The sequence below is a fragment of the Cupressus sempervirens genome, chromosome 6 (assembly GCF_028749045.1).
Source record: "Cupressus sempervirens isolate cs-2001-9-10 chromosome 6, ASM2874904v1, whole genome shotgun sequence".
Taxonomy (NCBI): domain Eukaryota; kingdom Viridiplantae; phylum Streptophyta; class Pinopsida; order Cupressales; family Cupressaceae; genus Cupressus; species Cupressus sempervirens.
This window is the reverse complement of record NC_143123.1, coordinates 237,612,671-237,628,817: the sequence shown is the minus strand read 5'-3', so window position 1 is coordinate 237,628,817 and position 16,147 is coordinate 237,612,671. Positions and strand designations below refer to the sequence as shown.

General features: G+C 30.2%; 1 pseudogene; it reads right to left on the bottom strand.

The window, feature by feature from the left end:
* LOC149552127 (inorganic pyrophosphatase TTM1-like) overlaps nucleotides 1-14,558 on the bottom strand; it is a 75,703-nt pseudogene extending 61,145 nt beyond the window's left edge.
* Between the last annotated feature and the right edge of the window lie 1,589 nt (nucleotides 14,559-16,147).

Sequence of the window (16,147 nt, the reverse complement as noted above, 5' to 3'; positions counted from 1 at the left end):
TTTAAAATTGAAATCACATACATGTAGTAGCTACACTAGCACCCTCATTAGGTAGAACAAATCAGTAAGGTCTCAAAAATTATTGTAACAAAACATACATATTTTGATCTAGAAATTAGTATAAAACATAAAGCTTTATTGAACTATCATCCTAGAAAAAGATTAATTGTTGCTTACTTCTAGACAATATGCTTTCTAACACAATTTAGTTATTGTTGCCTCTTTTTCTTTGATTAGATTTGGATCCATCACAAGCCCAAGAATTTGGAGATTGATGCTCTTAAGGCTCTTTTTGCACATTCTTATAGGGTCATTGGTATATGTAATGTCATCATCGCATAATACTATGGCTGCCATATCAACAACTATTTGCTCTTGTGTAATATGTTCTTTTCCCTTTCCCTAAGCATCAAATTGTGACAAAAACATTAGTAAAGCAATAAAAAAAAGTCCAACCCCTTAACAAAAATAACATAATAATATGACATTTTGTAAAATTATAATTACTCAAATTTTTATACAAAAGGTTTACCTGTACTGGAGAAGGGGTGGAGAAACATCCCTGCCTTTGTCATCTAATAGATTAGCCATGTCACCCTATGTCAAAGAATATAAATAAAAAAATCACATAATGAAAGGAATAGTCAACTTAGCAAAATACTTATTAATAAAATGGTATATTATATATTTGAGTTCTAATTAGAAGTAATCAGTTTAAATATTACATATCTAGTACTTACAAGTCCCATGATAGTAACTTTCTTTGTATCTATGTGATTCAAATTGTAATCTATTAGCAAGTCTTTCCTAAACTTATTGATTTTATCTCATATACAAAAACATAATTTCTCTCACACACCTTGAAAATGCAAATGGGTTGCTTATTAGTTGACCCAAGATGCATACTATTTATAAAACCTACAATGTTCCCTATTTCTTTTGGCCTTCCATCAATGTACACAACAAGTCTTTTACTTTGATTATTTTCTTTTCATTGTAGATAATTTTTTGATAGTGGATACCTACACATACTTTTTTTATATTGAACTATCCGCATCCAATTATTGTAATTGCAACAAGGTCCTACATACTCCATCAATTCAACAAATTTTTTTATAACTGACCTTTATGTCATCCATGGAAAATAGGCCCAAACCATGTAATGATGATGGAGCTATGTGATATATCCTCTCGTTAACACAAAATTTAGTGTTAATTGGAGGTAATTCCTTGGGTACCCATTCTTTCTAAAGATATGTGTAGCTCATGGTAACCTTGATGTCACCCTTTGTCTCATCATCATAAGAACACGATGCCCCTTGAGCAAGGAAAAATTACATGTGTTTATTAATTTTTCTTCTAATCATTTGACCTCTAGTTTGTCTCTCTTTTATAGACCTACTACATGTCTCACTATCCTCTTCTATTCCCACATTTCCCTCACTCAAAGAAGACAAATATGACATATACCTATTTGGTGGTACCTGTATCCCATCAAATTAGAGAAATAGTTGAAGGTGAAAAATATTTTTCTATAAAACGAGGCTAATATTGATGAAGTTTTCCTAAAGTTAATGTTGAAGGTAAAGAGAAAGCAAGGATGTAATAAATGTATACCTCCCTATCCATGTCATTGTGTATGATCCTTGTTAAAGGGACATAGTTTCTTGCATATGTAAATCATTTGTGTTAATTTAATTACAAATTATATGATACTTATGCTATAAATTATGTAGAGGACAACATGAACAATATGCATACATCATAGTCATTGTATACTTTTTAATTTGTTGCCTCTACAAAAAATATATTATAAGTAATCGACACCAAGAATTGAGCATTGTAATAAATATTTCAACCTAATCAGCACCTAATACATTTCCAATGATCATGTCATTGATCATCTTCTTCATCTATCTCATCATCATGAACATCATCTTCCAAATTGTTAGAATGGCCATGATCATCACTATCACCATCATCATCATCATCCCCATCACCATCACCATCACCATCACCATCACCATCACCACCACCACCACCACCATCATCCCCATCACCATCACCATCACCATCACCATCACCACCACCACCACCACCACCACCACCACCACCACCTCCTTCTTCATCTTTGCCATCATCATTATCTACTTCATCTTTCACTTCTTTTGTATCTTCTTCTTTAATCACATTATACTTTACTAGTCTTCCTCTTGGATCATGTCTAACAAAAAATAACCAACCTGATTTATGTGGAATGCCAAAGTAAAATAATATCTATACAAAAAATCTAACCAATAACACTTTGAACCTCATGTATTTCCCAAGATCATTTAATAACATTTTTGACACTCATGTTGTCGAAGTTGTGTGGGAGAGATAGAGGTAGAACGTATTGCAATAGTAATAAAATGATCTTTTCAATATATTATAAAATAAAATAATCAAAAGTACATGATGTTTTATAAATTTATCATAAATAAAGAAGAACATGACTTACCTTGACAAAGGTATGCCAATCATGCATTTTCAACCCTAGCCTAAAATCACCTTTCTTTAATATGAGATTGCTTATGTTTGTAGCAAATCCTGTGGGAAATTTAGTTTTTTTATGGCTTCAAACATGGCATCAATTTGTTGCTATATTAATAACCAAGGAATGTCACTCGTATTAATCTAATTTTCATTGCTATTTGATTCAAGGAAAAAATTCAATGCATAATTGGATTCATCAATGTCATTACAAATTTTAACCAAATTTTCTTTTTCATGCCTTCCATCCAATATTCTCCATAGTGTCTCTATTACATTCTCTCCAATATGCATTGCATCAAAAAAATGCATAATTGACAGTTGCTTGTAGTACACCAACCTAATAAATTGTCTATGATAGCTTTTAAGTCCTTTTGGAAATTGTTCATCAATGCCTTGACAAAATTCACAGACATCAATTACATCATTACTAAATAATGGATAGTATCCAAATTTTAATTTCATATAAAAATCTACATTAGATGGAATGACATTATGTTGACAATTCATTCTAGTGTATTCCAACTTCCACATGTGGGGTGTCATTCTTCATGGCTTTGATGTTGTCTCTTCTTTCCCATTGAAAATGTATTTTTCGATAATTCAATACTTATGATTTTTGTGAAGAAAGTGTCTATGCTCATCGAACACCTTTTCTAAATATTTTGAATGAGACCACAAATTAAACATTTAAATTTTCCCTTTGTCTAAAGACCTACAAGATCATGAATAATTGATGACATGTGTACTAGAAGATTCATATTTACAATCATCACACACAACTTAAACATAAAATGAAAATGAGTTAGCACTAGTACATATCAAAAATATGCATTAACAGTTTTACATACCAAAATGTGTTAGTCCAAGGGCATCATGTATTGTCTATACAAGCATTGCACAAAATTGAAATCATCTTTCACCAATTGGTTTAGAGATTTCATACATAGCGACCCCATTCCGTAACTCCAAAAACCAATCAATCAAGGGCTCCATATATACATTCATATCTTTCACTTGGTGCTTACCTAGTTGAATGAGCATAAACAAAACATATGTATTATGATCATTTTGATATTGTGTTTATAAATTAATTTAGATGAATATTAAATAGAAAATACCTGGTACAATAATTTCCAACATTATGTGCTCCCTCTTTACTGACATCCAAGGAGGAATGTTATTGTTAATAACAAAAATAGGCTAGTCTAAGTAAATAGATCTCATCTCTCCAAATGGATTGACATTGTCTGCTACCAATGAAAGCTTCAAATTATGAGATTATTATATAAATAATGACCATCTATCTTCTATGTTCTTAAATAAAAAACCATCCACATGCATTTTCATAATATCATCTTGACTTCTATTGCATGCATGGTAATCCATAAATTGTGCCAAGCTAGTGCACCTGAATAATCATTGCAGATGTGGAATAATAGGAATGCAATAAAGAATCTTGTAAGATACCTTTTTGGCTATTTGATTTGATCGATATCTACTAATGTGACAATTAGGGAATTGTGTTACAAATTCATATTTTTTATGATATGTAATATGATCATTGGGAGATGCATGTATTGTTTTATACTCCATTCCAATATCTTTCATAATGGTTGATAATTCTTCGTAAGAGCAAGATAAAATGTTTGATGGTGGTAACAAACACTCACCTATCAACCTATGGAAAAATTTAATATAAAGAACATTAATGGTATGCTAAGATGACAAAATGACACTATACCTTAGCATACGTGAGATTGCTACATTGTATATATCATTCATAACCTTGATGGTTACCAACAACAATACAATAGAGATAAGTGTTGTTTGAGAGCCTTGGTATAGGGGATTGTATGCCTTTCCAATTATAGGTATATCAAGGTTCTCTTCATCATCATCATTAGATGCATGGCTATCATCATCTTCATCATCTTCATCAGTTGTGCCAGTAACATATTCTTCAATCCTATTCTCTAGCACATTATCAGTTGTGCCAATACCATCATCTTCAATTGTATTCTCTACCTTAGGATCATCTTCTTCCATGGGAGCATTACCTTTTGGTTCTATATTCACACCTCCATGTTCCACCATTTCAAAATCCACACTCACTAAAGGATGAAATTCCTTTCCCCTTTAATGTGATCATGTTTCCTATAATGTCTTTGAGCTATTGTGATTAGAATTCCTCGATTCTTTAAGCCCTTGCATTTTTTGAAAGGATAATAACATATTCAATCACCCTTTCTTTTGAATTGAGACCACAATCTAGAAATTGTCACCTTATTTTGTTCTTAGTTCATATTGTTAGGTGTGGACTTTCTTCACAGGAAAATATTCAAGTTATAAAATTATATCAAGTATAAACATACAATGATTAGTACTATCTTGTATATAATAAAAAATAAAAATATTAATATCTCTTCAGTAAGGGTGGCATCTAAAAAAATAAAATAAATTATACAATATAAATAAATAAATAAATATAATAATAATAATAATAATAAGAAAAGATTTCATTAAAAAAATCACTATATAGACATAAATATTCCACTTTACATAAAGATATAGGTAGTGTCTTCGTGGAAAATCATTTGTACGCGTAGACGTCATATGTTTTCCCTATTGTTGTTAGTTTTGATTGGAGAATATATGGAAGTTAATCCATATTTAACCTACAACTAATTTGATTTAATCCATAAGAAATGAACATACCATAATAACATGTGAAATTTTTGTACACACAGATGAGAATGAAACAAACATCTACAAAGGCATCAATCACTAAACATTCAATAGAGTCCATAGGTAGTGAAGAACTCTTAATCATGAGTACATTGTGCTAAGGATACAATTAAAGTCTTCAACATTCACAATTTTGTTACTTTTGTAGGCTGAATATTTAGATCAATTGTACAATATCATTAAGAATGTCTTTAGATGATGAAATTATGCATCTAAACTTTCTTATTAAATGAATGTTTCCTAAAAAATTTCTTGTTATATGCTTTGCTTGTCCCATTGAGAAAACTTAAATGGATTTTATTCAATGTGTTTAAAATTTAAAGAAGTCATTTATAAACCAAGAATGTTAACTACAAATGGAGGAGAATGAAAGTAGCATTGAATAGTTATGATGTCACAATGGAGTATAGACACATTTTTTTGTGTACCAAAAATAGTTGGGGTTTGGCCAAACACCATCATGTTGTCATTAAAGTGTCACTTTGTCACTTATTGACCTAAGAAATTATGTAGGATCCTTGGGAAATCTATGCCTTAGGAAAATTTGTGAGATGAACAATTAAAAAACTCAAAGGAGCATGGGAATTCAATTTAAAATCAATCCTCTGAATCGTAAACATAACAAGAAAAACTACTAAATTTTGATTGCTTGATCACAATTTGACTAAGTTTGAAACTTTGAAACACTTATCCCCCAAACACTAAAAGATCACCATTGATATTTTGGTGATTAAAGGATTATATGTCCTAAATTTACAAGTTCCTGATGCCTAATTGTCCAAAGCTTTATCAATGGTCAAGGGACTAGTACTTTGAGATTAGATTCTAAGATTTGTCAAGGAAGTTGAAGTCCCAACACATGACAGGGATTAGGGATGTCAATATCCCTAATCCCCAGATATGATTTTTACAAAAGTATGGGGTGATCCCACAATAATGGGTTCCACTTTTTGACCAATTTTGACATTGAAATCAATATTTTTGAAACAAACCTCACGTTCGAGTGACTATATCCCTAAAAATATAAATAATTTCAAGATGACATAAACTAGTGATTTTTAGTACTCTGTTCCTACTTTTTAAACATATTTTTTAATCTAAAAAAAATTTATTTATGTCAATTTTTTCTTCTCCTCCAAAAAGTGGTACATAATAAAATTCAATATTTTTAAAGAGTGACAGTCCTCTTGGCACACATAACTTTTTTTCTAGAAAAGATAATGAGGTAATTCTTTTGGTGTTGGGTTTGTAACATCAATATCTAGAGGATGCATTTGGTTTGATTCAATTTGGTTGAATATTGTATAGTTTATGAAGTTTTGAAGTGACACCAATCGTAATTCAGACATACGTTCATTTTGACACAAATAACTTGAAGTCAATTTATCATAAATCTTTTTTTTTTTTTGAATAGAAAGCTATCTCAATAAGCTATTTCCTAGATATTTAAAATTTTTTTTTGGATCTAATTTACTAATTTTCTCAAAGTGTCAAAGTCAGTTGATGTTCAATCAGTAATGAACCTATGATGAGTTAAACTCATATTTGAAAGTCTTAATGATTAAAATATGTATTACAATTATAGTTTTTGGAAAGCTTGCTTCAAGCAGCACATTTTGGCATTTTTTATTTTATAGTAGGAGATCATTCATCTAGAATTATGGGTGTCAAAAAAGCCAAAAAAATTTAAAGAAAAAAGGGCCTAATTTTTTTTAGTTTTACATGTTCGTGCGAACATGATGTTGGTAGTGAACATTTAGAGCATGTTCACTGTGAACACATGTTTGCAGCAAACATGCGGTCCAAAAATTTTTGACTGCCAGAAACTCAACAAGACATGTTCACATGAACATATCTAATATTTGGCATTCGTGCACACATGTAAAAAATAAAAATGTTGACATTGGCTTTAGATAGGTCAGCTTAAAAATAGTGAAGCCATACTGTGAATTCGTACAACGACATTTTTATATAGTTATTGCGCAAAATTTATATAGTTATTGCACAAAATTTATCTTGAGGCAAGGGGTAATTTTTTTTTTTTTTTTTCATGATTTAATAATGGGAAACAAGAAAGGAAGGCAAAAAAAATATTCAAGGAAGAGATTTGATGAAACAGAATAAAGAAATCTTCAAAAGCTATGGCACGTTATCATTGAATTAAACAAGGTATGTAATTATATATATTAGTTTTTTTTATGGTTTTGAATTTAATTATGTTTCAATCTTATTTTTTATCTAATTTGATTTATTTATAAATTTGTTGCAGCCAAGCAACAAGGTGAAGGACATGTTGAAGAAGGCTCAACAGAAGTAGAAGAAGTGCATATGGGAGAGAGGTTAGGGATACTCCCTACAAAATCTCAAACAATGAATATTGAAGAAGGTTCAAGATCGCTCAATATAGAGGTTTGAAAATAGAAGTCAGAGAAGGGTTAGAATCTTTCCCTATAGAATCTTTAACAATGAATGTTGGAGAAGGCTCAAGATCACTCCTTGTAGAAATTCTAGTAACAAAAGTCAGAGAAGGGTTAGGATCAGGTGTAGGAACTAGTATGGATGAACTCCTAAATATTTCCCAATCTGTAAAGAATACTATTTCTCCAAAAAAATTAGATTATTTACTTAAAATGGATGTGGATAAATTGAGAAGACTTGTAACTACTGTTCAACCATTAAGTTTGTCTAAGAAAAGGTCAATGAATAAGAAGATAAGAGAAATTATGACTCAATTTGATAACACTAAAACACTTGAACAAGCTCAGTTACTTTCACTTTTTCTTACACAAAAGAAGTTGCAAGAAACATTGAAATTGTTAGGTGTAGACACAACATCAAAGAAGAGAAGATTTTCTAGCATGCAAACTGATCTGATTGAAAATGTTAAACAAGGTTTGAGAAACATAAGAAAATACTCTCAAACTAAAGATAAGTCCATGGCAAGAAAAGTGATGCTGATGTCTGTTGTAAATAAGAATATCACCCAAAATAGACAAATATCTTCAATTTCATCTAAAATGGGTTTTAGTAGGAAAACAATGAGTTAATATGTTAAGAGAAGATTAATTGTGGATGATAGTACTATGGAGGGTAATTGGGAAATTATGTGTAGAGCACCTCATTCTAATAGGATTGAAGAGTCATTAAAAAATTTAGTCATATCAATTTGGATTGATAACACTCATCCTTCATCAAATAGTAGAGATGTTATCAGGCATAGGATTGCATTTGGTCAATATGAACATCATACAAAACATTGGTTGGACACAACACGAGTTATATGTGTCATTTTATAGTGAACATCCTAATGTAAAAGTTGGGAAAAAATTGTTTGAAAAATTGAAGCCATACTTTGTGAGCTCAAATAAAGTGTTTGAAACATGTTTTTGTCATCATAATATTGAGTTTGATCTCCACTATCAGGTATTTTGAAAGTTTGTAGAAGATACATATGGTTTTCATGTTGCTCCTCCTAGTAGGAGAAGTGAGTTTATATCATCCATTGTATATGACAAAATAGATGATCCAGTTGGTCAAATAAATTGTATCAAAGGATTATGTGAAACATGTGGTGAATTGGCTCTATTTCTTTTGAAAATTGAAAACGTTGATGCAACAAAAAAATTGAATTACAAAAGTTACAAGTATGTCAAGAATGAAACAAAGTTGGGGAAAGAGACAAAAAAGTTGGAATATGTTGAAGAGGAGTTACTTGTTCTAACATTTATGGACAGATTTAAGAGTTTGATTCAACCTTATATTCGTCACGCATTTTTTGCAAAGTGGCAAGCACAATAGTTTCAAACTTTGAGAGCTGATTTCCCACTTGGAACGATTGTATCAGTTGTTGATTTTGTAGAGAACTATTCCTTTGTTCATCAAAAAGAAATTCAATCAGAATATTACTTTTCTAAGCAGGTCACTATTATGGTACCTGTTTTTTATAGACATGCACAATTAGATTTGGATGGTGTTCAGAGTACTATTCAAGCATGAGTATTTAAAAAGGAATATCATTTTTATATAAGTGATGATAAAGACCATGACATTCACTATGTAGAACATTGCTTCAATATGTTATTTTCTTATTTGAAATAAAGAAACATAAATGTTGATAAACATTATGTTTGGTTTGATGGATGTGCCACACAATTCAAATCATCTACACCATTTTATGCATTATGTAGATATCATTGCAATGATAATATAAAACACATATGGAATTTCTTCAAGAATGGCCATGGAAAAGGTGAACATGATGGTGTTGGAGCTTGCATCAAACATGCTTTGCAAAAGTATCAAATGAATTATCAAGGAGTTCATGTAAATTATGCACATGATGCTTTTGAATGGTGCAAGACACATTTTGCATTAGATGAGGTTGGGACATCATCAACAACAAATCAACAGGTACCATATAGAGTCTTTTGGGAGATAACAAGTATGGATGTGTACATTTGTCTAATTTTTATGCAGTTAAGTTATAAAATTTTATTGTTATGTTTTATTTTTCAATTCATTGAAGTTTAAATTTAATCTGTCCATATTTTCAATTTAATGAACTTTTAGGTGTTAGTAGAAAAAACATGCTTGGTTGTAGGAGGATAGAAAAGACACGTTCCTTACATTTAGTCATTAGTACAAATAATTGCAATTGGACATTGAAGACAAGAGAATATTCATGTTTTTGTGACAGTTGCATTGATGAAGATTATGAAAAATGCATAAATCAAATATGTCTATATACAGGTGCATGGATTTTGGTACCACTTGATGTTACTAATACATTTGATAAAGATGATGAAAATTTTGATGATATTCCATTGATTTCTAATGATTATAATCATATCTCTAGATTGGTAAAAGTGGGTAAGTATCATAAAAATTAATCTTAACTTGTTATTTAATTATCAATTTGAGTTGTCTTATATATGTATTGTACACATACACATGTATACTTGTTATGTAGGAGATGTCTTTGCAGTGATTGCTGAGCTTGTAAATCATGAAGGTGTCAGTTATTATTTATTGTGATGTAATGCAAAGAGGACAAAGTTATATAACCCTGAAGAGAGTGATGGAATTTTGTTTCCCATAGGCAACTTCATATATATATATATATATATATATATATATATATATATATATATATATATATATATATATATATATATATATATATATATATTATATCTATCAAATTTTAAAATACTTAAATTTGTAGTGTAGGTTTTGTTGTGATAGAGGAAACATATTTGAAGCAAGACAAAATAGTCCAACATGGAATACACTTTGTTGATTATCAACCTGACAACAAGGTTTTACAATACAACCACCTAGTCATTGCTACCGAGCTTTGTCTACATCTAGTCAAACTTAAGTGTGTACATCGCAAGTGGAGACTAGACAATTTGAAGATCATGAAAAGATATTACTTGTTATAAGTGTACATCATGGTTGAATTGACCTTTGAGATTTATTTTATAATAATCTGAATATCAACTTCATTTCAAACTATTGAATTTCATCTTGAATTAAATATGTTTTAAATTGTACTATCATACTCTTAGTTATCATTAGTTTATTAAAAAACTATATCAATTAATAATATTAATTGTACCATGGATGAATTTAATAATTTAACAACTTGATATAAATAAGCTAAGTTAGTTCGAACTTATACAATCATTATCTATAGATATGTATCAAAGATAATTTAATATGTTAAAATTCTTAAATATAAACTTCTTTTCAAACTATTGAATTTCATCTCGTATTATATGTGTTTTTAATTGTACGATCATAAGTTCTTAATTATCATTAATATATTAAAAAATTATATAATTTAACAATAAATTAATTGTACAATGGATGAATTTAATAATTTAACAACTTGATATAAATAGGCAATACAAGTTAGTTCAAACTTACACAATCATTAAAGATAGATATGTATATATCAAAGATAATTTAATATTTAAAAAAAAAATCATTTATCAACATTTTTTCAAAGTATTGAATTTCATAAGTGAATTAAATGTGTTTTTAGAATTGTAAGATTATAAGTTCATAGTTATCATTAGTTTATTAAAAAACTATATATTTTAATGTTAGTTTATTACATCTACGGTCATACTCTTAGTTTAAATTAGTTTAAATTAATATGTTTTTAAATATTATATTTTAAAAAAGTTTTCTAAAATAATGTATTGGCTTACCTAATTAACATATTTCTATCCACATAAAACTAAAATTTATCTTTAGCGGGTTAGTAATTGATAATTTAAGAAATATGTATGTTTCTAACTTCCTGCTAATCAATTTAACAAATTTGTATCTTTATTCCTACTAATTGATTTACCAAATTTATGTATCTTTAGTCCTACTAATTGTTTATTTCATATAATGATTATGTAAATAAATATAATGTTTTAAATTTATAATCTAAATCATTTGGGTAATTTAGTAGTTTTAAGCACCTATATTAATTCAATTCAATCAACCTATAAATTATTATTATTTTTCAAAATTTTAAATTAGGTTCATAGATCAATTTGGAACTTCTTTGAATATTTAACTATTGAAGTAGGTGTTTAGAGAAGCTGATTTGATTATTTTATAATGATGACAATAAAATCTAAAGATTAGAAGCTATAATCTAATTCATGAAGAATGTTCTACTATAATACAAAAAAATAACACATGTATATACATGTACACGTCTCACGAACATGTTCTATAGCTATAATACAAAAAAAATACACATACACATATACACGTCTCAAGAATAAACATCTATATCTAATACATCTCTACAATTGAAATGCATACATATGCAAACTATAAATCTCAAATAAATACATGTATGTAGAAAAATATAAAAAGTCATATATACATGTGACCATCTGACTACTGAAGTACTAAATAATCAAATAAATAGTGAAACATCTATATACATGTCATCAAGGTACTAAAATACACATATATATGTGTATGTAAACTGTCTCCAATATATAAGCATGCATCAAAAGATATATAAAGATCTACTACTAGTAGAGGGACCCCTCAAGATGCATATGAACAAAATGACCCTCTAATCAAGTCTCTTGTACATCCTCTTTTTGAGGCGCATCAATCGAGCCCACAAATAAATATATATAGACATTAGAGTTATATCTAAACATATATATACATGTGTGTACATTCAAATTAAATATGAGTGCATATATATATCTAGTTTGAAACATAAATAACTTTAAACAAAATATTTAAAACTTGTACCTAAGAACTACCGGGTGTCTCAATAGAATCATCTCTCTCACGTACATGATATCTTGAACCAATACTAGATGTAACCATGTGCTAAGTGACTTGTGCTTGCATGATTTATTATAGTTAAAGATTAAATTAAATATCTATCTGAATTGAATTTTTAAATAAAAATTCATATTTTTTAATTTCATATATTTAAATTTAAAAATAAATTATATATATATGTATGTATGTATGTATGTATATATGTATGTATATATATATATGTATATATGTACCTAGGTCTTCAAAGGTGGAAGATGATTAGCAAACTCCATTGTATCATCTATTGATGCACCTCCTAAAACTCTAACACCTACTAAACCACCCTTAGCACCATGTCCAACTACTAGTAATGATGAGTGAAGTGGACTGTGTAACTAGTTGGGTAATGGTGTAAAATCAATGCTATCAGGTTGGAACAACATGTCCATGTATGATGAAATACCCATGCTCAAACTAGTATCAATCTTAGACAGGCCTCGTAACTACTCACAAAAATCATCAAGACCCTCAGCTATGATCTTGACATCTCTAACTCATATGCCCAAGTGATTTGTAGAGTGTTGTGAGCTTGGTGCCGAATATTGTGAGTTACGTATAGGTGTATCATCTATCATTGGCGTGGCAGCCTGTGTCTATGGAACTATAGGGCTCTGATGCTATCTAATGGCATCCATCACTAAGTGAATTGACATCCCTTGTGTATCAAATATATAACTGATACTCTACAAAAAATTCTCCAAAAAACATAGTGCTAAATCCATATATGTGTGATTTCCTAAAAAAGCATGAACATCACCTTGTACTGGTAGCCCAGCAGCTCTATATGCATCATTAGAGGAGGTGCCTGAGGTGCTACTAGATGCCTCTAAAGATGGTCGACTAGGTGGATGAGGATGTCGACTATGAATATAATGACCAAGAGAATCAGATGTGATACTAGTATCAATATGTCCAATAGTGTCAATTGCTCCCCTTTGGGAAGAAATGACAACTCTATTTGTAATAAGCACCAGTGCTAGAGTCACTGGAGGCAGTCTCTGTTTAACAAAATGTCTGACATTTGGAGGTGGTAGATGCTGTGCACTATGATACTGGTCATGATATGCAATCTGACCATGCCCCTATCTACAATAATTTGGAATCTCCAAGTAGTTGACATTGAGCCCCATGAGGAACTGAGCATACAACTGTTGTGCAAAATAAAGAGGTATCTAGTCATCCTTAGGATAATGACCATGTATAGCTAAAAAATGAGGATAGATCATGCTAGCAATAACATGATCTCTACATCATGTGACTTGATAGCCTCTCACCCTACCCCATGCTCCCTCATATGATGGAAAGATATCTCTTTTGATGATGTCTTTGGGGGCCACCCTCTAGACATCATCAAAAGATGCATCTCCTGAAATCTCAGCCCTAAGCTCCCTAGATATGGAAGCTAATATGTCAGGAGTAAATGAATGGTGATCTCTAAATCTAGTATTCAAATCTTATAAAATCCTACATATAGTAGCACATATGTCTCTATAAAGACCATCATCAGAGGACAATATAGACTGCTGTAGTCTAGCAACCTCTTGCTCTGAAAATGTAAATAATGCATCAATATCAATGCATGGAGGTGGTGTAGTAGGATCTCCAGTAGGAGCTATAGGTGTAGCTTGACCTCCAATAGGAGCCAAACTAGGAACCACACTAGGACCTACACCACCTGGAGCTACGCTAGGAGCTGCAAAATGAGCCACACAATGAGCCCTAGGATGAGGTACACCATGAGCTGTAGCATGAGCCCCATCATGAATGACATGAAAAAATATATGAGGAGTCAGAACAGGAACTGCATCTACCACAACAAGAACTACATCAGATGCTGCAGCAGGAGGTGCAACAGGAGCTACGATAGGAGTTGCAAAAGGAGCCACACCAAAAGCTGCAGCAAGTTGATCATGTGAAGTCATATCTGTACAAATGTATCAAGAGCTAAGTCTACTGTACACACAATTTTTTATTTAAATTAAAAATTATACATGTAATTGAACATACATCACATGTATAGATAATCTGTAACATGTACATATCTGATAATATTTAAATATGATCACATATACATACATGAGAGTTAGAGTTATTTAGGGAGTTCTTGGGTTTTCAAGACTTTAGGAATTAAAGATTAGTACCTAAGTAAATGACTTAAATGGTTCAACATGAGATAGATTAGGGTTCAAAGTAATTGCATGCAAACAAATTGTTTCTAAGACTTGTCATTTTTAATGAAGATTCAAAGTAGCTAGTGAGTGGCTCATCAAAACTTGCTAATATGCAATTAAAAGTTTGAACAATTCAAAATATTGCTCGATTTTATGATAATCTACTTTCATTCTGTTGAGACATCATGTGTGGTGTCACAAAAGTTGGTTATCGTACTTGTGAATTTTGTGACAATCGATGGTGTTGCACTTGTGCAATAGTATCATCATCCATCAAGGGGTATATTTGACACTTATACCCTTTGTTGATTTTGTGACAACTTAGCATCACAATATATCAATGATAAGTCATTGTGTTGGAATTACACTTGAAATGTATTTTTGAAAATATTAATTATTTGAGGATGAAAATGATAAAAACTAAGAATGTTTGAGAAGTATGAAATGGTGATGATCACTCACCAAATTTTAGGTGTGATAAAAACATAAAAACCTCAATCTGAGGCTCACCCTCAAACCAAATGTGAATTATCACAACCCAAAATGAATAGAGGGATTCTAGTGCAAGATATAGATTCAAGGATGTATTCCTTTTAAGATAAATATGTGCTTATGATATATTAAATTATTAAAGTATTTTGTGATACTAAAAAAGAAATTGGAAAATAGCAAGGTATGATATTGCATCTAATGTATAAAAGTAGGCACAAGAGGTGAGATAGAAAGAGTAAACTTACCTTGAGTGGGATCACATCTAGTCAACCTAGTCCTAGAAAAAATTTCATGATTTCAACCTAGAAATTTGGTATAGATAGTTTCTTAGTAATTTCATGATTTGAACCTAGAAATGGTATCTTCTTAGTAATAAGAAATAAATAAAATCCATAAGTATGGTCGAATACATGTGCTTGAAATCTATTTTTGAATCAAGGATTTCTTTTTAAATGCATGTTTATATATACACTTTCCAATCTTAGATCTAGAATATTGGTGTTCTTTATGGTCATCAATGAAAAAGAAGAGATAAGAAGAATGGATAAATTTAGATCTTCTTTATTTCTTGAGAATTATTCTAATTGGTAATCATGTATGAAGAAAAATGTACATCAGATGTAGAATATTTCTATGTTTTGAATGGATCTTAAAAAAATGAAGACTTCAAGTTCCTTAATTGGGCATTTTCCTTCAAATGTTGAGTACAAGTCTTCAATTACACAAAAACTTGAAAAATTCATGGAAGATTTAAATTTATTGATCTATTGATTTCATGTTATCGAAAGTGAAAGGAGGAAAACCCCTTTTATATAAATTTTGGATTCAACATTGTAAGCATGATAGAA